We start from the raw sequence: 22,699 nt of genomic DNA, 5'->3' as shown, positions 1-22,699 counted from the left end.
ACTGCAGGCACTGCCAGATGTCACAGCAGATCACATCACACAGTAAGACTAAAGGAAGCTCCCACCTTCTCCCCCAACCTGGGAAAGAAGGAATAAACAGAGATTTAAGAGTTCGCTGTTTCTGTTTCCACTAGAGGAGAGGAAGAATGCTGACTCATCTTCTGATATTTTATCTGCCCAGGAACCTGATGGCAAAACCACTTCAAAGCGAGCTGCCATCTCTGCAAATACGACTCAATGATCAAATGTGAGGATGGTGGTGGGATTTTCTCAAGGGTTCCACTACACATACGACCTGGCAATGTATTCAGCCGTGTAGTAGCTGCCTGCCTTGCATGGGATGCTGTCTTGTCGTTTCACTTTATATTCCTTCAGAGCCACAAGTCTTGGGTAGTCTTAAAGCCTTGCCTTCGAAACAAGAACCTGTTCGCTCTATTGTCCAAGTCTGAGTGACTTAGACCAGGAGAGTGTAGGCAAGGCCAAATACCAGGCTCAGCTCCATCTAAATTCAACAGGGACCAGCCCACATGGCAAGAAAGAGAAATAACGGTGTCTACTATGTGGGGTTGCAGTGAGAATCCAGTGAGATAAAACGAGAAGCATTTACCAACATGCTGAGCACATAGTAAGTCCTCAATGACTGTGAGATAATCCATATCTGACCACTCTATTCCTGTGCCTTATCAACCTGTCCCTAGTGGCCACTAGTCCTAGAACCAAATTCTCCTTTAAGAAGCATACTTAGATGAAGTGGCCCTTGGCAGGACTTCGTCCAGCTCCCATGGAAAAAGGCAGAAGCAGAACTTTCTTCCCCCTCTCCTCATTCCCTATTGGCTCCGGGAGAGCTTTAGGTTCACAGGAAAGCAGGGAAACAATCTTCGCAGGCCCCCAGGTACCTCTCCTACCTGGCCCTTCCCAGATATTCTGTTTTGTATTTAGGAGTGAGTATAATGAGCTGGGTTAAAGGAGTGTCATGTTTTGGTCTGCTTGTGTGTTTTTGGTTTTTTGTTTTTTTTTTTTTTTACTTTGGTCATTTTTTGTTTTGGAGAAAAAGAAAATAATTTCATGGTATACTAATTGTTTTTCTAGAGTTAAAAACATTCAAGAAGAGACACCTCATGAAAGAAGAGATACAGATGGCAAATAAGCATACCCTCCACATCACATGTCATCAGGAAACGCAAATTAACAGAGCAGTGAGATCCCACTACACACCTATTAGAACGGTCAACATCTAGAATACGATATCACCAAATGCTGACAAGGATGTGGAGCAACACGAACTCTCTTCCATTGCTGGTGGGAATGCAAAAGGGTATAGCCACTTTGGAAGGCAGCTTGGTGCTTTCTTATGAAACTAAACGGTCTTCCCATACGATCCAGCAATGTGCTCCTTGGTATTTACCCCAAACAGTTGAAAACAAACGTTCACACAGAAACTTGCACACAGATGTTTAGAGCAGCTTTATTCATTATTGCCATAACTTGGAAGCAAACAAGATGTCCTTCAGTAGGTGAACGGATAAATAAACTGTGTACAGCCAGACAATGGAATATTATTCAGCACTAAAAAGAAATGCCCTATCAAGCCATGAAAAGATGTGGAGGAAACTTAAATGCATATTGGTAAGTGAAATAAGTCAATCTGAAAAGGTTACATACTATATGATTCCAATGATATGACATTCTGAAAAAGGCAAATCTATGGATGCAGTAAAAAGGTTAGTGGCTGCCATGGGTTGACCCCTTACAATTTTTAAAATGGTGCTAACAAATATGAATCTGAAAGAGCCAATCCTTGAAGACGGATCCAAAGTGGCTGCCTGGGCCTAAATATAAAATAGAGCCATGCAGCTATTTACTGATGAGAGGTCACACACATACTCTGAAGGTCCCCAAAACCAACACCTCTGTTCAACTTTGGGACACCTGAACCAACCAATCATTGGCCAAAAGCTCAGCTGCCTTGGCCAATCAGGGCTCAGCTGTATCAACCAATCAGGACTCAGTTGTATCAACCAATCAGGGTTCAGCTACACTGAGGCTAATAAGCAAAATATGGGGGTCTTTAGAGTCCTGCCTCAGAGTGTACCAGGAATGTGACATTCCTGAAAAACTCTCCATTTGGGTAGCTCTGAACTGAAAGGGAAAATGTGCTTCCTCTGAAGCCATGTCCCATCCTGAGGGTATCAGTCCACCTGCCTCACCCCCAGCCAGAGTTAGGAGAGGGTCTCGTTGGGAGGAGCAGCTGTAGCCACGCCTGGGCTCAGGGTGTCCTGAGAGGGTGGGTGCTGGAGCATACACACAGCATAGGTCTGCGCCAGCAGCCTCCCTCACCCGATGACCTCACTCCTCCAGGGAGCACCCACAGGACCCTGTCCCCTAATCCTGAAACCAGCCCAGTTGTTCCATAGAACTGATGTTTATGGTGTCTTTTGAATAAGCATAGAAATTGGCCCTCCTAGTTTTAAAACAAGAAAGTTACATTTGTCTTATCTGAGTTCCTTTCTCAGGAAAGCAACCATCAGTTCTCACAGATAGTATCAAGGAACTGAAACTTTCCAGATCACAGCATCGGGACAGTGAGAAACCACACCCCTCACCCAACATGATTGCCTAACCCACCACCTACTGCCTGTTGGCTAACTCCTCTTCCTTACCCCTTCCTGGTTCCTGTTTTCCCACATGTAGTTACATTTCTTCCCTGCTATGTAAACCCTTAATTTTAGTCAGTTTAGGAGATGGATTTGAGACTGATCTCCCACTTCCTTGGCTGTACCATCTGAATAAAGCTGCCTTCCCTGGCAATACTTGTCTTGCTCAGAAAGCAACTGATGGTTGCTTTCTGTGTGGCAAGCAACAGGACCTAGACCAAACCCCTGTTGTTTCAGTAATAATCCCACTCTCCCAGAGCCTTTGGAGCCATCACCCTAGCCTGTGCTCTCTCTGCCTTCTGTCCTTCTCCCCTGTTCTCAGCATTTTGCAAACTAGCTCATCAGTGAGTTGAAAATCAAATCATTCTCAAAATAGCTCAAGAAAGCAACCAGTTCATCTTCTACTATTTGGTGGTGGTGCATTCATACTTCTGTCCCCTTCCCAGCCAGGCCATGCCTGGATGAAACTGTGACTGTGGTGACATCTAGACATCACTGTGCCTACTCTCAAAGACAAGGCTCCCACCACAGACAGAGGACATTTAAGAATAAAAATAATTTTTACTAGACCTGTCTGAAAATACAGTCACCAAAAAAATTCCATGCTCTGGGGTGCTGACCTACAGACTTCAAATCACAGCCCTCCCTGTTAAATGTCAAACTTTTCCCAGGACACCTCTAAAATGAGAAGGGTTCAATGCTGCACAGTAGATGTTTATGAACTATTCTGTTTTGAAACGGTAATGCAAAGAGAACAAGTCTTCAAGAAATATATCCTAGTAGAAATTCCCATGCAGGATCCCAGTTGAATCTTCCAAAAGATTTAAAAATAACAAATCCCATTCTTCCTCCCATGGCACTGGGTTGGGAGAAAGTAGCTTCTTTGACTCTGAAGTGGGGAAGCTCTCTGCTGCGGACACATGGATCTACTTTACATCATCCCTGCCTGCAGATTTCTGCAGGTTCCTGTTGCTGCAGTTTCATCCAGGCATGGCCTGGCTGGGAAGGGGACAGAAGCATGCATGCACCACCATCATATAGTAGAAAACAAAGTGGTTGCTTTCTTGAGCTGTTTTGAGAGTGGTTTGATTTTCAACTCACTGATTTCTCTCCCTCTACAATGTTCTTGGAAACAGATAAGTGCAAATCCAAAGCTTAACTGTTTTAATAGAGACATGAATAAAAATAACATGTGTGTAACACTGTGTGGATTACATGGCACTTAAACAAAAATCATGTTGTTTCATCATCCCAACAGCCAAGTGGCATAGGCATTGCTATTTCTGTAATATGATCCTTCTCTGTGCAGTAGAGATAAAGCCAGCTGTCAAAGGTCAACGTGCTTGCAGTGGTAGGTGGATGGCGCTAGGGCTTCAGCTGGGCTCTTCTGCCTCGTTCATCACCTTGCTCCGTGGCCATGGCTGTGTCCCATCAGGAGCTGCCGAGAAGCGGTTTTATTCCTCTGCCTTACAGCAATGTGACTCTTAGAGGAAGAGCAGAGTCTGCCTATTTCTAAAATTCTGCAAAGGAGACCTGTGCCCACAGTCTTCCTGTTACTGCAAGCACAGTTCAAAGACCACCACAGCTGCATCTTATGTCCCAACATCGCAGAACCTGCCCTCTGGCCTCCTGTGCCTCGTCCCTAGGAGAGAGGAAAGCAGACCATCCTGTTTCTCAAAAACAGCTGAAGTGTGTTTCAGCCAGGGCCCACTCCGGGCTGCAGAACCACTTCAAGTGGTGTAGAGTGTGGATCTACTGCAGAGAACGGCTCTTCCTCCCTCATGGGAGTGGAATGAGGCATCTGTGTGGGTCTGGCACCTCCAATCTGGTGCTCGGTGGGATTCAGCAAGGCCAGCCCTCAGGAAAGCGCGATGAACATGAAGTGGGGAGACCAACAGCGTAAGAAGGCATGCATGTTAGGCAGTTCTTGCGTTGCAATAAGGAAATACCCCAGATTGGGTATTTTATAAAGAAAAGAGGTTTAATTGGCTCACAGTTCTGCAGTTCTGCCAAGCATGGCACCAGCATCTACTTGGCTTCTAAGGAGGCCGCTGGCAGCTTTGACTCATGTCAGACGGTGAAGGGGAGCAGGCATGTCACATGGCGAGAGCAAGAGCAAGAGAGGGAGAGTGGTGAGAAGCACCACATACTTTTACAACCAGATCTCGGAGAGAACTCAGTCACTGTGGTGAGGACAGCACCAAACCACAAGGGATCTGCCTCCATGACCTGAACACCTCCCACCAGGCCCCACCTCCAACACGGGTGCAGGGGGAGGCGGGCGGGGAGTACATCTCAACATGAGATTTAGAGGGGATGAACATCCAAAGCACATCACCAAGCGTCTCTCACTGCCTCTCATCAGCCTGTGACGCAGGCAACCTGCAGCCTTCGCTGAAACTGATGGAAGACCTTCGGGAAGCTGGCGCTGCTGCGGCCTGAGGCGGTCACCTGGGACTTGAGTGACAGCGGCACCTGCCCTGCTCAGACCCGCTCCTGACTCACCCCTTCCAAGGCCCTCAGATTTCTCCTGTGGTGAACGCTGACCTGGCAAAGATCTTCCCAGCTTAGCTAAGTTGACCCAGTTTAGCGAAACCCCATGGAGACTTCACTCATAGTACCTTTGGAACCCGACTAGCACCAGGACTTGCCAGCCTGGCCACAACCTTAGGCTGCTTATGTGAATCCAGACCTCAGATGAAAGGTTAGCTACATGACCCCCACCCTGCACACACACACACATACATACAGTCACGTGCTGCAATAAAGACATTTCAGCCAATGGGACTGCACAGATGATGGTGGTGCCGTAAGATTATAATGGAGCTGGAAAATTCCTTTTGCCTGGTGACATCATCACTGTCCTGATGTCATGGCCCATTGCTCACCAACTACTGCACTGCCAGCCCTATAAAAGTCTAGCACATACAATTATGTAAAGTACACTATACTTAATTATGATAATAAATGGCTATGTTACTAGTTTATGTATTTACCATGCTTTTTATTGTTATTTTAAAGTGTACTCCCACTTACCACAAAAAAAAAGAAAAAAAAAAAGGTAGCTGTAAAGTAGCCTCAGGCAGGTTCTTCAAGGAATATCCAGAAGACATTGTTATTCTAGAAGATGGCAACTCCCTGCGTGTTATTGTCCCTGAAGACCTTCCGGTGGGACAGGATGTGGAGGGGGAGACACTGATATTGATGATCCTGCCCCTGTGGAGCCTAGGCTTATGTGTGGGTTTGTGTTTTTGTTTTTAACAAAAAACTTTAAAAAGCAAAAAAAAAAAAAAAGTAAAAATAGAAAAGAGCTTACAGAAGAAGAATATAAATATTTTTGTACAGCTGCACAATGTGTGTTTTAAGCTGAGTATTATTACAAGAGTCAAAAAGTTAAAAAATTTAAAGTTGACAAAGTAAAAAAGTTATGGTAAGCTACGGTTAATTTACTAATGAAGAAAAAGTTTTTAAAATAAATTGAGTGTAGCCCAAGTGCACAGTGTTTATAAAGTCTACAGTCATGTACATCAGCGGTCGGTCCCCAACATTTTTGGCACCAGGGACTGGTTTCATGGAAGACCACTTTTCCACAGACCAGCGCGGGGATGATTTCAGGATGAAACTGTTCCACCTCAAATCATCAGGCATTAGATTCTCGTAAGGAGCTCACAGCCTGGATCCCTCGGGCGTCGTTCACAGCGGGGTTTGTGCTCCTGTGAGAATCTAATGCTGCAGCTGATCTGACGGGAGGTGGGCTCAGGCAGTAATGCCCGCCCACCGCTCGCCTCCTGCGGTGCAGTCCGGTTCCTAACAGACCACGGACTGGTTCCGGTCCTTGACCCTGGGCTTGGAGACCCCTGATGTACGTCATGTCCTAGGTCTTCACATTCACTCACCACTCACTGCCATTTTTTACCTTTTATATCATATTTTTGTGGTACTTTTCCTATGTTTAGATATGTGTAGACGCATAAACACTGTATTACAATGGTCTGCAGTACTCAGTACCGTCTCACGCTGCACAGGTTTGCAGCATAGGAGCAATGGGCCACACCACACAGCCTCGGTGTGTGGTGGGCTCCACCCACTAGGTTTGTGTGAGTGCACCCTGTGACGTTCGCACAATAATGAAATCACCTACGGATGCCTATCTCCAAAGTGCCCCTGTGGCTAGACTGTGCGTGACTGTGGAAGTATTTGCCCCATCCGCCCCGGTGAGGGCCAGCCCTCTGACTGTGGGCCCTTGCTCAGGCCGCCTGCAGCTCACCTCACAGCTTCAGCCTGGAAGGAAGAACTCCACGGAAGAAAGATGGACACCAGGGTTGGGTTAGGTCCAAGTCTGCACGTTAAAGCCTATTTCAAAAAGACTTCTTTAACATTTTCTACACATCCTATTTCACACCAGCTTTTATGAATGTTCTTAGAGATATCTGTACATGACTAAAATAACCCTTATTTCTTGCCCAGTGAAAAAATCTTGCCCCAAAACACACTTGTAATATTGACAAACTGAGATTCATACTTTGCCACTGATCTAGGAAACTAGACAGACTTTCAAAGCAAATGACCTTTTAATATTCAAAAGCATGGCTGTAAATCATTAAACCAAAGTAACTACTACACCCTCCACAATTCCAGTGAGTTCATCTGTGTAATTTGGATGGTCACTCACCTCCACTGTACACAAAGGCAAGGCTGTCTCTTGCCCAGATCAAAGGCATCAGACACCAGAGGCTTCTCCTTAAAAAGAAAACAAGACTTTCACGTGATCTGTAAAGACTCCGGCTGATAAACTTGGCAAGCCTTTCTTCTGTGCACGCATGTGACACACACACACAGAGGGATGAATAGCATCTGTGCAGATGGCTGAAAACTTTCTGATCTCTGTCATGAATTGCAAAGGCACCTAGAAATCAATAGACCTCCTCAGAGCATGGCAGTGACTGTTTCCATGAGTTCATTGAAGTGTCCAAGTGGTCATGATTAATGGAGCTGAAGCTTCACCAGGAGGGAGAGGAATATGTCACTTTATCCTGGGAAATGCCTGCAAAATTCCACATCTGCTTAGTTGGACCTTCTTATAAGTTCAGTATTCACCAGAACAATTCTACTGTCAATGCTGAAATCTCAGTAAAATACATAGGTCCATTTTCCCGCTTTACTCTATAGCCCAAGCCCCAGTACATGCTAAGTAAGAAATAGTAATGAATGCATTCATTAAAGTTCTTGCTGTTGATCAGAATCCTGAAGGACTTCAAATTCACATTCTGCATGCAATAATCCCTTTCCTGTACCATAAAACAAAAGTGTAAAACATTGGCTGGCACTCTAGTAACCTTAGAATAATGCAAGATTATTTTAAATAAATTCCTACTGTCTTCTTACCACTCATTTAGCTGACAAAGGATTTCCTGCTTTTGATATTCTGATAAATTGAGAAAATCTATTAATTTATTAATTCAATAAGTTTTTTAATACATTCTTTATTGTAGATTATGCTAAGCCCTGAGAAAATAAATATAAAATCTAGCTTCTACCCTTAAAATAATATGGTTTAGTAGTTGCTGTAGAGAAGTAGACCAGCAATTATGGTAAGATGGTGGGATAAGTGGCTAGGACAAATGCTTTGAGTGGCGCAGGGGCTGCAGGGGGAGACGCCACCCTGGGGGTGGGGAGCAGTGCTCTCTCTCTGCCATTGTTTAGAATTGCCAGAGGAGGGTGATACTAGAAAGCAGATGAACCTTGAGTTGGTTTTAATTTTTAATCATTGTTTTTTTAATTCTCTGCAAACAACGTAGCCCTTAATGCCCCCAACACTCCTAGGCCACACTCCTCCTGACAGAGGCCAGGGTGAGGCATCTCGGGGGTCCGGGGAGAGGAACATGGACTTGAGCCCCAGCTCTGGGCCAACCTCTCAGAGGGCTAACAGGGATGCTGGGGCAGCTGAGCCCCAGTTGAGACCCTCCAGTTCTGGCCATGATTTGAACATTAATCTTAATGCGATGTGGTTTGAGGCCAGGCTGATAAGACCCAGGGACAGTCAGTTAGAAGGTAATGTGACAGAGATGCCACGTGGTTCAGAGGGGCACAGAAGAGAGAGGGTGCTGCCCTACATTGGTGGAGGATCTATAGAGATGCCAGGGAGGAGTGAGGTGGAGGTGACCAGTGGGCAGGATGGGAGGCTGGGTCACAGCATGGAGCAGCTGAGGGCCAGGGACACCTGTCGGCACAGAGGGAGCTTGGAGCAGACTGAAAGGGAATGGGAGATGGAGAAGTGGACAAAGGGCCTCTGTACTGTCCTGAGGAACAGGATGAAAATGAGGACTGTACCTTATGCTTCTCTGCCCTAGTGTCTCCCTCTTCAGATTTCAAGCAGGATTCCTAACATATCAAGAAGCATTTAGCAATCTTCCTAATAAATCCACACCACTGAAGAGAATTAGCAGGTGAGTCTGTCAGGTTACAAACCTTCCTCTGGCTACACCCAGAGACTGGCTGACAAGGAGAGGGGGTGGGGACAGGGGATTAGGGAACAGGGAGGCCATAGAAACAAAAGGCCATGGGAACAGGGGGTCCTTGGGGACAGGGAAGTCATGGGGACAGGACGCCATGGTGACCAGGGGCCATGGGGACAGGAGGCTATAGTGACCAGGAGCCACAGGGACAGGAAGTCATGGGGAAAGGAGGCCATGGGGACAGGGGCATCAGGCACAGGAGGCCGTGGTGACCAGGGGCCATGGGGACAGTAGGTCATAGGAAAGGAGGTCATGCGGACAGGAGGCCATGAGAACAGGCGGGTCACGGGGACATGGCTCATGCCTGGTTGGTGCAGACCAGAGGGTGCTGATTGAATTGTATTTACTGGAGATAAGCTGTGGGATCCGTATCTGTTGAGATGGTTGGGCATGAGAGTGAGGGAGGACTCTAGGCTGCCCCCAGTTTCTAGCAGGAATGATTTGGACACAGTTCAGAGGGACAGCAACCAGAAAGAGGATGAGGATTCTGCAGGAAGGGGATAGAATGACCTGGAGCATGTTGAGTTTGGTGTCAGAGGAGATTGTGCTGCAATTGTCGGCACAAAGGCTCAGCAAATGTTAGAAGTTGGTGCACAGGCAAAAAGCAATGGGGCAGTCCCACAGCAAGAGGTACCACGTGACAGAGAAAAAGTGCTAGGACAGGACTCTTGGAAGCACAACCCTGAGGAGCAGCTGTGAGGCCACCAATCTACAGGGGGAGAACAGAAAGGCCTGGGGTGGGAGAGGCGGCAGGAGAGCCTGGAGCTCAGAAGCCAGATAATTTCAAGGAGCAAATGCCCACTGCAGCACAGAACGATAGAAATAAAATGCAAGTCACCAATGTTCTAGTAGCCACCCTAAAAAGAAAACCAAAACATGAAATCCATTTTAATAATATATTTTGTTCAACCCAATATAGCCAAAATGCTGTGATTTCAAAATGTAATGAAGATCTTAAAGATCAAGATATTTTACATTCTTTTTCTGGAACCAAATCTTGGAAACCCGGTATCACATTTTACACTTACAGCACATCTCAATTCAGACACCAAATTTTCATCAGAAATACTTGATCTGTATTTAGAGTTTATACAATTTACAGTTGAAAAACTACATTCACAGATGCAAGTGGTTCCAATTGTACTTAAAAGTTTTTCAACAACTGAATAAAGTATCTGTTTTTAAGTGTAAAATAATTAAAAATTCTGCTCGTTGTACAAATGTACAAATTCCTACATTTGTAGTGTTCTGTAGCCCTCTGCACAGCTACTGAACAGGGCAGTTCCACAGCCTCAAATGAGGCCTCTGGGCTTGACCATGGTGGGATGCTGGGGTCTAGAGCACTGATGGGGGCACAGCCTGACAGTGGGGGGGTTACAGGTTGAGGGGAAGTGGAGAAAATGTCAACGATGTAAATCTCCTGGATACTGACTTTGTAACAAAAGAGATAATAAGGTAGCCACAGGGGACCCCGAATCACAGGAGGTTTATTTTTTTCTAAGACAGGAGAGTGAGACAGAGATTGAAATACGGGTGAATGACTGATGCAGCCTTTGGGGCCTTTATTTGTCCGAAAGCCCTGCTGAGACCAGCATGTGATCATGACAGTGATAACAACAAAGTTCTGAGTGCTTTCTGTGCATTGCCTATCTTTACTTTATGTGTTGCCTCATTTAATGAACACGTAGCCATGGAAGGGTAGGTTTTGTTTTAGAAGAAAAGTAGAGACTGGAGAGATCACTATGCAGCCACGATGGGACGGACACATCACCCAGTCAGAGCGCAAGCCCTGAGGAGGGCTTGGATGCTGGCGCTGGGGTCCTGGGAGTGACAGGAAAGCCACCCCAGTGATGTTTGCACTGCAGCTTCGCTTTCGATTTATCATGTGCATAGCTGATATGACGCAGCTTCTGACACAGGAGCGACGTGGGAGCACAGGAGGAAGGGGGGAGTCACACCCTCGGGGGTGGATTCCAGAGCCTCGAAGGGTGTCGCCTGAGAGGAGCATTTGAACACCATCACTTCACAGTAGGGGTGAGGAATCACCTCTACAATCCTCTTATTTGTCCACCATGACCAAGTCCCGTGCAAAATCCCATGACAGACCTTCTGGTGGATGACTAGAAACCATAAGGAAAACCTGCTTCCAAACCAGCCCTGCAGGAAAACGCTGCTCGCACATGCAGAAAACATGTCTAACCCACTTCAAAGACTGTGCATGACCAAAAGGAAAGAATTCGGAAAGGAAAGCCATCAATAAGTTTTTGGGGGAAGACAGGTTCAGCGTTTTTGATTGCTCTGTTGAAAGGCAGAGCTTTCTGATCCCTTTTTTCTTTTGCTGATCTGGAGCCAATAAAGCTATTGACATAATTTTTTTTTAAGCTGAGTCCTAGAAATGTGTTAGAAAAAACAGTGTGTCCATCTGGAATAGCAATTTTGGTACACACAAGACAGTGACTTCACCTGACTTGGAGAATTCCACTGCCAGCCAGTTCCCAAAGATTCTGCAAGAGAAGAGGTGCTGGAGGAGGAGCTGGGCCGTAGCACCAGTTACCCAAGGAGGATCCCACGTGAAAAGATTGATCCAAGGCTCACTGCTTCATAGGATCAGATTGGTTCATTCTCTTTTTCTTTTTCTTTTTTTTTTTTTTTTGAGACAGAGTCTCACTGTGTCGCCCAGCCTGGAGTGCAGTGGGGCGATCTCGGCTCAATGCAACCTCTGCCTCCTGGGTTCAAACGATTCTCCTGCCTCAGCCTCCCAAGAAGCTGGGATTACAGGCACCCACCACACCTGGCTAATTTTTGTATTTTTTTTTTAGTAGAGATGGGATTTCACCATGTTGATCAGGCTGGTCTCGGACTCCTGACCTCAAGAGATCCACCCACCTCGGCCTCCCAAAGTGCTGGGTGTGAGCCACCACGCCTGGCCTCGGACTGGTTCATTCTCATGGAGAGGATTGGCTCAGGGGATCAGTGATGTCTGGTCATATGAAGACAGTAATAAGACTCCACAATGACAGCTAATATTTATATTAGGTCAGTGCAAAAGTAATTAGGTTTTTGCCATTGAAAGTGATGGCAAAAACTTGATTACTTTTGCACCAACCTAATACTGTGCACTTGCCTGGTACCAAGCGAAGTTCTGAATGCTTTATATATTTTCCTATTTAAATTCCTTTAAACTTCATAGCTACCCTTGCAGATAAGGAAACTGAGTCCCAGAAAGGTGAAGTAACTTGCCAAATGTCACATAGCTAGTAAGGTGCAGAGCCAGAATTTGAACCTAGGCTCTGAGTCGGCCAAAGTACCTGCTAACCCCATGTTTTATGTCAACTCAGATGTCCTCTGAGATTGTTCTTGTGTTTAAATCCCTGTGGGCCCAGTGAAAAAGGAACTGACACAATTATGGAAAAGTTGCTCAGATTTTCCAAGCTAAAATTTCACTCAGATTATCCTAATGTATATATACCTGCCATTTTAGGGGTCAGGACTTTACTAAAATAGGACTGGATATTTCCCTAACTTACATTTAAATAAAGTTTTTCTGCTACCATTTCCAAAGACAGTAGAGTGTGGTTTATTGATCATGAGTCAGAGCTATCCCAGAGCGTGAGGAAATAATGTGGTTTTTTTATTAGCTGGGTTCCTGATGAAGGTCCTAGCTGCTTCCAAGAGGAGCCAGGGGAAGAAGTGCCTGTTGGCAACATCATAAAGTTTGTGAGTCCAGCAGAAGGCTGAGAGCGGTGGCAAAGGGCCCGTGGGGACTTCAGGTGTTATCCACACCTGTGGTCAGGCACCTGTCGTCCTTGAAGAAATAAGTGACCTAACATGTCGTTTACACCGGAGCAGGGGCCGTCGCAAAGAATGATGAAAGAAGCTGCACTTGAGCTTCAGAAAACTGAAGAGCCCACTGCAAAATCCCTCTCTTTGGATCAGTCAGCTGTCTGAACTCCAGATGGCAAATCCCATTAAATAAACACACCAGAAAGCCTGGAACAGTCTAGAGCTACATCACATGTCAGAGTAAGTGACACCAACCTCCTGCTTGATGTCCCGAAGCTACAGAACTGAGCCAGCCTGACACCCAGGAGTCCAAAAGGAAAGAACCAGCTCCTGCTCCCGGATAACAGTCGCCTGGACCTGAGGACTTCCCCAGTAGTGAGAAACCTGACAGGGACCCCCGGCTGGGCTGCTGGGGTTTGAGATTGATAGCAAATCCCAGATGTACCTGCTTCTTAGAGCTCTGTGCACTTCTCAGCTTCTTCGTAACCACAGCCAGTCCCGAGTCATGTCCTTGTTCCTAGAGCTTTAGCCGCAAGTCCCAGCTATAGGAGGACGGAAATCTTGAAACTTGCTGAGATGCCTCCTTGAGTTTCGTGGGGGGCAACCCAGCTTGCAATGGCAGGACTATAAAAATGAGGTAGAGAAAGGAAGTGGTATTTATCAAGTACACACTATGAGCCAAGTTTTTTTTCATGCATGATCCCATTTAATCGTTAAAACCTTATAAGGCAGTGTTATTATCCCGGTGTACAGATTAGGAACAAAAACACAGAACAAAGCAGCACAGCTTCAAGCTGTAAAGTGGTAACCTGAACCCAGCCTGCTTGACTCCCAAGCCTGATTCCAAAAACTGCTGGTATCATTGATAGCAAATCCTAGAACCTGAGAGCTGGGAGAGGTGTCAGAGATGGTGTGACCCAACCCTTCAGACTCAGGGGGAAGAAGCAGGGTCCCAAGAGCTAAAGCCACGTGTCCAAAGCCACCGTGACATTTGTTCGCCGTGTTAGCATGCTGCTGTGAAAGTTGGTAAATTAAAACATCGCCCATACATTGGTCACAGTTTCCGTGGGTCAGAAGTCCAGCCGCAGGGTGGCTCAGTCAGTTCTTTGCTTAGGGTCCCACAAGGTCAAAATCAAGGTGTTGGCAGGGCTGTGTCCCTTTCTGGGGGCTCCAGGAAGGATTCCACTTCCAAGCTCACTTATGTAGTTGGGAGAATTCACATCCTGATAGCTACAGGGTGTAAGTCCCAATTTCTCCACTGGTTCCAGGCCTTTTCAGCTCCTTGGGGCCACCTGCATTCCTGGACTCAGTGCCCCTCCCTCTGCAAGCCCCCAGCAGCCCATGGAGCCTTCTTACCTTTCCATCCCTCCCCCCTCTCCTTCAGCCCCACCTCTCGGACGCCAGTGAAGAGAGGTCTTTGCTTTTGAGGGCACATGTGATTTAGCTGGGCCTGCCCAGAGAGTTCCAGATGATCTCTCTATTGTGAGGTCCATACCTTTCATCACATCTGTAAAGCCCTCTTCCCCCGCGACGGAACATAGTCACAGTTTCCGGGGTGAGGGCCCGAACATCTTTGGGGGACCATTCTGCTGACCACATGGTAGCTTTAACCAAGGCTAGAGGAGAGGGTTATAAAAGCAGAATGAAAGTGGTAAGCCACACAAATCAGGCATGGCCTGTGTCAGGAATCTCACAGCTTCCAGCTAGAGGCTGTATCAGCCACGGGGACGTTTTTTTCCTATTCCCCGCCACTCTTGCAGAGCAAGGGAGAACCACGGCCCACTTGGCTTTTCTGGGCGCTCCAGGCCTGTTTGGGGAGCATGCCTGAGCCCCTTTGTGAGGACATCTGCTGATCCTCAGAACATCAACAGACGGATGTGCAAAAGTAAATACCAAAAGCTTATTGCAAAATATTCATTCATATGTTAATTTATTCAGTTATTCAGTAAACATTTATGGAGAGCCTACTGTAAGCAGGCAATGTGAAAAAGGTCTGTGGATTTGCAACAACTTTGAATTATTCATAAGGCAGCTTCCTTGCCTGGTATGAATAACTGAATTGACCACTTTTGGGCCTTTGTAAAAATCAGCATTCACACGGTCCGTTTACACTGCAGATCCCAGCATTCACACGGTCCGTTTACACTGCAGATCCCAGCATTCACACGGTCCGTTTACACTGCAGATCCCTCCGGGGCAGGGCTGGGGCTGGTGGCAAAGTGGCCAGCCCTGCTTCTCAGGTGGATGGAGGTCGGTACCAGAGATGACCCACCTCTACAAACAAGGCTCAGGGGACCTGCTTGTTGTTATCATGCATTCAGGGCCCCGTGTCCTGTCGCCGTCAAAGCAGGGGAGTCTCATGGAAACAATTGCCAAGCATGACACGTGCCAGGCTCCCTCGGCGAGGCCAGCAAGGATGTTCTTGGGGCAAATGTAGTGGACCCTCAGTTCCTACCCCACCAGAGCTCTTGGCTTCCATAGTTCAGAGCCAGGCAGCGCCTTCAGAGCATCAGCTCCTCTCCAGACCGACTGACATGCAAAAATCTGAAATGATCCCAACAACAACTGATGGAGTGTTCGCTTTTCAAAAAGACCCGGCATTCACTAGCAAGCATCTTCGAATAGCAGGCTTTCTTTCAATGTGGGTCCATCATTTAGTGACCAATTCAGACATTTTTTTTAAGACCGAGTCTCGCTCTGTCTTCAGGCTGACTCTCAGGCTGGAGTGCAGTGCGTCATCTTGACTCACTGCAACCTCCACCTCCTGGGTTCAAGCAATTCTCCTGCCTCAGCCTCCCAAGTAGCTGGAACTACAAGTGCACACCACCATGCCCAGCTAATTTTTTTGTATTTTTAATAGAGATGGGGTTTCACCATCTTGTCCAGGCTGGTCTCAAACTCCTGACCTCAAACAATCCACCCGCCTCGGCCTCCCAAAGTTCTGGGATTTGATTCAGACTTTTAAAACTGAAAGAGGCCTTGCAGTCCAAACTTTTCACTTTAAAACAAAAAAAACAGGCCTCAAAGAGGCAGCGGGTCTTGCCCAGGATCACAGCCAGCTGGTGCCAGCAGGACTAGAACTCAGAACCTCTGAGCACTGCCCTCTCCCATCTCTCCACCCTGCCTCCTACAGCAATGCTTACAGAACGCAGTTTATAAAAGGATAAGCACATGCACCGGGTGTAGCACATCCCGAGCTACGGCCAATACATCCATCACTTCACACAGCACGAGGACGCTGGCTGAGAGCTGAAGAGCGGGGTTCTCATCCAATTCTACACTGCAAATTGTGTGACCTCAGGCAAGTTGTTCAGCTTCTCTGGATCTCATTTCCCTCATATGTGAAATGAGCCTTGACCAACTGGCATTTAAAGCCCTTCCCATCTCCAGTATCCATGACTCAATGCAGGAGGCCATGCGGGGTTAGCCGCATGCCAGGAGCACAGCAGAAATGTGGAAGGGCTTGGCCTGAGAGATGCTGCTTTGATGTGTGTGGTGCAAGGCGTGAGGCTGGAGTGGGGTCTGCAGAGTTGGAGTACAGGAGCACTGGCAGGTGAGGAAACCCCCTTCCCAATCTCCAGAGGCTCGCTGTGAGAGGCAGAGAGCTGGCAGGGTAGGCGGATCAGATCGAATCGAATCTTGCAGGAAGCAAGGCCCACCCATGCCTCTCAGCCCTCCCACTCCACAGAAATCACTGTCCCAGTGGCTTCTGCAAAGGGGACACTGCAAGACCTCTCCAGTCACCACTATCCCCTGTTACCCTGTGAGCAATGCCTTCCATCCTAGCCAAGGGGGAACGAGGTGACTGTGTTCTGGGCCATTGCACTTTTTTTTTTTTTTTACCTGAGGCAAAAGGCGAGGAGAGCAGAGAGCTGCCTGGAGTCCAGCGGGCCTCAGCTCTGCTTTCCTGGAAGCACCGTCCTCCCTCCTCACCCCTCCCCATGACAGAGAGAGCACTGGATGTGCCAGGAGGGCTCTGCACTTGACCTTCACCTCCACCTCAGGAGAAAGAGAAGACAGATATGATTCACATTTTATAAATGAGGAAACAGAGGCTCTGCGAAGTGACCTTGCAGTCCTGCACGCCATCACAGGACAGTTAGGAAGGCAGCAGAGGCTGCCCTGTGAGAAGACAGTGTGAGGCCATCACAGGACAGTTAGGAAGGCGGCAGAGGCTGCCCTGTGAGAAGACAGCGTGAGGCCATCACAGGACACAGTTAGGAAGGTGGCAGAGGCTGTCCTGTGAGAAGACAGCGTGAGGCCATCACAGGACAGTTAGGAAGGCGGCAGAGGCTGCCCTGTGAGAAGACAGTGTGAGGTGTAGAGGTGGCTTCCACAAATGGCAGAGGACCCCAGCAAGGATGGTAGGAAGACACTCTGTGCCCAGCACAGTGCACAGTGAGAAAACCAGAGACGCCGACAACTCAGTGAGGAAAGCGTGTCCAAGACTCGCAAGGCTGACAGAGGAAGGAACAAAGCCCTAGCTGGCTGAAGCTGCACCAAGGGCCCGTCAGTTCAGAGAAGCTCAGGAAGGGAGACAGCCGGTAAGGGCTCCGTGGCCCCACTTCCCACCTCACTCACCATCATAACACCGTTTGCTTGGCAAAAATAGGTGTGCTAGATCTCAAGATAATAATAAATGTTGTCCAAAGACAGGAAAAAGGAGCCAAACCCCAGATGTTTTCATTCTGTGGGGCAATATTATGGTTTCCACTTTCACATTTGCCCTCTGTGTAGAAAAACAGAGCAGGGAAGGGGGTGCAGACAGGACTTCCCGCTCTCATTTCTTTCCAGCTACTATTGTGGCTTTTATCCTCCGTGGTAGACTTGAAATTCCACCGGCACAGGTGGTTACTCTGATCTCTCCCAGCAAGAGTGAAGCACATAAAAAGGAAACCACCTCTGAAAAGCAGCAAAACTCTCGAGTTAAGAACCAAAATATTTAGAAAGGCAACCTCTCAACAAATGTTTTAAGCATATTCAACACATGGAAATTCCCATGCCAAGAACAAAGGTGCTCAGCCCAGTGAGAACGTAGAGATTAGCAGGGAACGGGAAGGCGGCCGGTGCTCAGGAGGGAAACAGCTCCGAGAAGCTCCTGCGCCCGCCTCGTGGAGTCACCGGGGGCTCGGGGCATGCCTGGGCCTTCGTCGTGTCCTAACGACACCCAGAATCGAGGTTTCCCTGTGCACTGTGACGGCGTAGCTCTGAGCATAAGCATAGGCCTGCTGCACAGGTCACATCTGGAGGAACCCAGGGAAGGAGCCCCCTCCCAGGGGAACTGGGTAAGGGTGGGAGGCACCAGTTTGCAGGTTATCTGGCCCTGGCCCATTACTTTACCAAGAAGGGAGCGATTAGCCTGAGATCACCGTGGGGCTTGGTGACAGGGTAGGGACCAGGACTCAAGAGCTTTGCACTGCTGGTCCAGAGATGCATCTGCAACTGTCAGCAGAAAAGCTGATGCTCCGCCACTCCCACTGCAGACCCGGGAGGCTTTCCTCTGTCTCCCCACCATTTCCTCCGCGGGTGCCCCCTGGCTTCTCTTCTCCCCTCTCTCCACCCGCTCTGCTTCACGTCCGTGGCCTGGTGACAGCTATTTCTGTGGCCTGTGCTAGGCAGGGTGGGCGTGATGTGGGCAGGAGGAGTTATGTAGGGAGCTTTAAAGGAAGAGAGGGGCTGTGAGGCTCCTGGGTCTGGTTGATTCCACGTGTTTGATTAACTGCCGGTCATGCAGTTCCCCACTTAGAGCTGCCCCCAGTGGGCCGTTCCTTCCCGCACAAGGTCATCACTCCCAGAAATGCCATGTCCCTCCCGGGACATCCAGGCTCTGAAGGGGGCCGCCTATGTGCTCCCTTCCTCGGGGACTCCAGGTGAGCGGTTTGCCCCATGGAGACACAGCCTGGGCCTGGCAGAGGCATCCTGCAGGTGGACCAGCTGGGGTGAGGGCTGCGGAGGCTGCACCTCCCACTTGGATTGTCTCACTCAGTAACTCATGAAGGCAGGATTTTTATTTCTTTTTTTTTTAGTACTCACTGGATTCTAACAAAAACTAGGGAGGAATGACAGTTTTATCAGCATGCAGCTGGAATGTCTGATTGTCAGTTTTAAAAGTCAACACCTATTTACGAGGTGAGGTTTAACCTCTATGGAATTTGTACAGTGTATGGATTTGTAATCCTTGATCCTCAGAAAATACAAATGTCTGTGTGACTTTAGACTATGTGGGCAGATGCCGTCTTTTTGATCATCTGGACGTCCATTTAGACAAACTTGAGTGAGTGACTGAGTGAATAAAGTATTTCCAGTTCTGTTTATTTTAATCCACTCTAATCCTAGCTTTTTAGAGGACATCACATAAAATTATCTCAAATCATGTCAAAATGAAATTAACTTCAAATCTAATTTTAAAAATAAATGTGATAGAACTTTTTATTGGTAGCAATCCGTAAAATCGACTATGTTAATGGAGTATGTATGTTCATGTCTAACTGCGTATTCTCATCTTTGCGGCTACTTGGTTGAAATTGGGGACCACATCTTTATATCTACAAACTACTCAGAGGTATGGAGAATAAGAATGAGCCGCCCCCTAATGAGTGAACTTCCCTGAGCATCTTCTGGGTGAGACAGGGCTTTCCAAACGACATCCAGGGACACTTCCATTCCGAAAAGCCCTTCCTGCTGCCTCCTGCGGAGACAGGACTCTTCCCTCAGCAGCCTGGCTCTGGACACAGAGTTCCAGGGGATGTCAATATGTTTTACTTTAAAAATTTTTTTTAAAATAAGAAAAGTTCTACAGGCAAATAAGTTCGGAGAATGCTTGATTCAACAAAGGATATCAGCTTTGTTTACATAAATTGACATACTACCTGGTCAACGCCCATCCCCTCACGATGTCACTTTCAAGAACCTCTGGGTAAACTGAGTTATAGCTCATCTGGCTACAGCTTGGCTGACAGCAGAGCCCCAGATTATCCAAAGCAGTCTTTCCTATGCCAAGGGAGAGGTCAGCTTTGGAATGCAACCTGAGACACGCAGATGTCTGAAACCTCCGGGGCATGATCATTCTCTCTTTCTTTTCCTCCTCTTCCTTCTCTCTCCCTGTCTTTTCACCCCAATCATGAATCCCAACAGCTTGCTCCCTTGGCCTCTCTCTTAGCAACTGAGCATCTAAGTAAACAGTGTGGTTGCAGCAACTGCAGATAAACCAAAACCTAGGTGCTCCTTGCACAGAAGCATAGAACAATGAAGCATAGATTTAATCTTGGTTGTAGAGGTTAAGAAATTAAAAGAAAGCTAATTTGCTCACATCAACTTTTAGTCAGGGATTATTGCTCTATGAAGGGGGTGAAAGTGTGTGTGTGTGTGTGTGTGTGTGCGCCTGTGTGTGTGTGTGTGTTACATATGCAAACTGCATTAAGATGATTTCAAGCATTCTAATAAAAACTGACAAGACCAATTGGCTAGTTTGGTGTCTCCCAACTTCCCACTGCCTGGCTGTCTTAGTCCAACTCCCACAACCCAAACACCTCCCCCAGGTCCACCTCCAACATCAAGGATCAGATCTCAGTATGAGGTTTTAGGGGTCAAACATTCAAACTACAGCACTGGCATCCCATCTAGCACCTATGTCCATCTGAGGCTGAACGATCCAGCTGTCATGTGGGTTAACTCCCCAAGCCCCTTGTGTGACTCTCTTCCTGGTCTACAGGTGCTAGACTCTGGAGCAGTGCCCATGGTGCAGAAGTGCAACCCCCAGCCCCAGGTGTTTGCCCCCCACCCAGCTGGCATCTGAGCAGGAGAGGAATCTGGGGTAGGAGGCCTGGTAACTCGGTTTGGAGGTCAGTCTGTCCCCAGGGCTTCTCTCTGGCACACAAGTCTGACATATCAGACCTTCCTCTGGACACGCTGGACAGTTTTTCCATTTGCACTGTTGGTTTTGTTCCCCTTTTTGTGTGCACAATGATAGGCTATCATTTCAGAGCCTGCCAGTGCAGGACAGGGCGGGTTTTCTTGAAGTGTCTTATCTGTTTCTATTGTGAGCCTCCCCGGCTCCCACCCTCTGCCCGTTGCTTAGTGCCAAGCATCCCAGGAAGACCAACCCAGGGCTTCACAGAATGGGCCCGCACCTTGATGCCAGAGCTCTGCGATGATTTCATGCTTTGGAAGACAGCCACCTTGTCGTAAACCCCAAAACGACAGACGACCCCTCAGGAGCTGGCCTCGCCGAGGCCTGTGCAGCTTCCCGCAAGGTGCTCAACTCACGGGCTTGCCTGCTACTCCGAGGAAGGGGCACTGAGCATTTGCTGCTGCAAGAATTGCCTGGCATCCCCCCCCGTCATTCATTCGTTCACTCACGTATTCCTCCACTCAACACAAAACATCCTCTAGATGTTTCTGTACAGCAGATCGTAGAGGGACAGACGGGGGTAGGTGAGGAGGAAGGGTGATGCTGGAGGAGTACTAAAAACTTTAGAATAGGAAAAAAGTGCTCTCCCCACCCCCCGAAAGCATTAGGACAAATACTGAATGCATTTGGGGCCTAAAACCTAGATGACAGGTTGACAGGTGCAGCAAACCACCATGGCACATGTACACCCATGTCACAAACCTGCACGTTCTGCACATGTATCCCAGAACTTAAAGTAAAACAAAAAAGTTTTAAATAGTAAAAAACAAATGCAGTCCACTCCCACGAACAAGGAAGTGTTTTAAGAGCAGTACAACATAAAGATATATCAATAAGAACACTATTACTACAACAACAAAAAGATAGAAGGCAGAAAGTCTAAACTTCCCACAGTAAGGGATCGGCTGAATGAGACACAGTAACCACATGTGCACCATACAGCCGAGAAAATGAACGAGTATAGTTCAGTGTGCAACAACAGGCAAAGACCCAAAGGAGCATCAGGAAGCAAAAAGACAGATGGACTCTGAAATCAGCCCATTCTTCTTTAACAAAAACAAATATAGATTCAAGTCTACGCTTTCAAATGCAGTGAAAATTTCTGGAAGGATAAACAAGAAATAGTTCACAATCTTTAAAGAATTGAAAGGGAAAAAAAAAACTATTGACCTGGAAATCTATACCCAGAAAAAAAAAATCTCTCAACAATGAAGGCAAAATAAAACCTTTTTCGGACATATAAAAGCTGAAGGAATTCACCTCCAGCAGAGCTGCACGACAAAAAGTGTTTAAGGAAATTCTTTAGGCAGAAGGAAAATTATACCAGGTGGAAATCTAGAGCTACACAAAGAAATGAAGAGCACCCAGAATTGAAAAATAATCTCGATACCATTTTGTAAAAATTTTTCCTACAGAAACTCACACTTTGCTCTCCTTTTCTCTTCCTGTATCCCAAAGTAAGATGGCTCCTGCCAAAGTTTAAGGAATTTCATAAAAATATTAGTCAATGTTAATATTATTGAATATCACAAATCTAACACTCATAGCTCATAGCAGTTACTCATTAAATGTAGGAGGAAGGATGGAAGGAAAAAGAGAGGGAGAGAGATGAGGGAAAGAGGAAAGAAGAAAGGAAAGAGAAAGACAGGAAGCAGGGAAGGAAGGGAGAGAGGGAGGGAGGGAGGAAGGAAGAAAGGGAGGGAGGGACGGAGGGGAAGAGGAAGGAAGGCAAGAAGGAAGGAAGGAAGGAAGCAAGGAAATTTTTATTTCTCACCTGTTGCTGCAACATTTCCCCTCCCCTTGAATAAACCGCTGCCTCCCTGCACCCCTCTGCAGAG

General features: G+C 47.3%; 1 long non-coding RNA gene across 1 annotated transcript; it reads right to left on the bottom strand.

Annotated features, from left to right (window-relative positions):
• Positions 1-4,159: 4,159 nt before the first annotated feature.
• On the bottom strand, positions 4,160-13,580 carry LOC141409064 (uncharacterized). The gene is made up of 3 exons (XR_012427349.1): positions 13,398-13,580; positions 7,327-7,394; positions 4,160-4,296 (listed from the first exon to the last, which is right to left on the bottom strand). It is a non-coding gene; the product is annotated as an uncharacterized lncRNA (long non-coding RNA).
• Positions 13,581-22,699: the final 9,119 nt, after the last annotated feature.

This window comes from Macaca fascicularis, chromosome 18 (assembly GCF_037993035.2).
Source record: "Macaca fascicularis isolate 582-1 chromosome 18, T2T-MFA8v1.1".
Classification (NCBI taxonomy): Eukaryota; Metazoa; Chordata; class Mammalia; order Primates; family Cercopithecidae; genus Macaca; species Macaca fascicularis.
The sequence above is the reverse complement of the archived record's forward strand: the minus strand, read 5'-3'. Positions and strand labels throughout refer to the sequence as shown.